The sequence below is a fragment of the Lutra lutra genome, chromosome 8 (genome assembly GCF_902655055.1).
Source record: "Lutra lutra chromosome 8, mLutLut1.2, whole genome shotgun sequence".
NCBI classification, from domain to species: domain Eukaryota; kingdom Metazoa; phylum Chordata; class Mammalia; order Carnivora; family Mustelidae; genus Lutra; species Lutra lutra.
Window position 1 is genome coordinate 4,541,990 of NC_062285.1, and position 1,272 is coordinate 4,543,261.

Here is a 1,272-nt window from a genome sequence, read left to right on the forward strand (position 1 = left end):
AGAGGGAGGGGTGCTTTACAATCAAGAACACTAGGAAAACCCTTGACAAAGTGATCAAAAGTAATAGAAGCAGTGATGGAACAAGTTGTTGTCACACACTTCTTGATGTGATGCCGTAGGAAGATACATAATGTCATCGATGTGCTATTCTTGTCAGGATTGTTTAACCTAAATCAAACACGAGGAAACTGATCCAGCATGTGGGGCATTTTACAAGATACGTGGCTTGGATTGTGTGCACACACACAAACACACAAACACACACACACAATGTTAACAACTGGTTAACTTAGGTAAATTGTACACCAGTGTTCATTGAGCTCTGATTTCTACTTTTCTGGAGATTTTGAAAATTTTCCAAAATAAAAGGTTCAGGTTAAAAAAGAGTGCATAAGGAGTCATTTGGGCAACACTGCATTTTACAAGGGGGGTGGTGGTGTTATCCTCGTGGCAGAGCACTGGACACACTGACCACGTCTTCAGTAACAAGCTCGAATGTTTGAAAAACAGCCTGGGAGGGAAGGATGAGCAGTTGTGAATGCATGATGAATTATTGTTGGGGGAAATCTCATTTTCACCTCTGAGCTGGAGCAGGAAGACTCTAGAGAAAAGTGATGTTCTCATTAGCAGCCCAGGTTCAGCTCAGATCTCCACGTGTTGTACACGGCATGGCACCAGCTGTCTCCCTGCAGACACCAGTTCCTGAGCGAGTGCCTGCTGCTTACCAAGATGACTGTTCCAACCTCCCTCTCCCACGGGGGAGCAGGAGGGGTGTGTGCCGCGCAGCGAGCCATCTGCCTGATACACAGAGTGTGAAATGAGAAGAAGAATGTCGTTATCCCTGTAACAGTGCAAAAGTGAGTCTCGGATAAGCAAAAAGGGAAGCAGACTTTTAAATGTTCAAAAGTATGGTGGGTAGGGGGAAATGGCGGAATATAAAGTAATATCTATTCTATGACTGCAAATCCGTGGAACCCAGTTTCTCAGGCTACAAATCGAGGTGCTCGTGCCCTTGTCTGAAGAACAGGGGACCCACGGTGCCACACTGACCCCCAGACCCGAGAAGCTATTTCTGGGGGTGTCTTATGTGAACTCCTGAAGAGGACTTTTTCTTCTTTCATTTCTAGGCCCCACCAGGATCACACAGATGTCCTTCCCAAAGCTACTGACCCTGATGGGACCAAAGTGACATCATTCCTCTCAGCTTTCACTGGGGTAAAGGTAAGGTGTGTTCCACAAAGAGTTAAAAGCTGGTCATTTCTATTCTTCTTG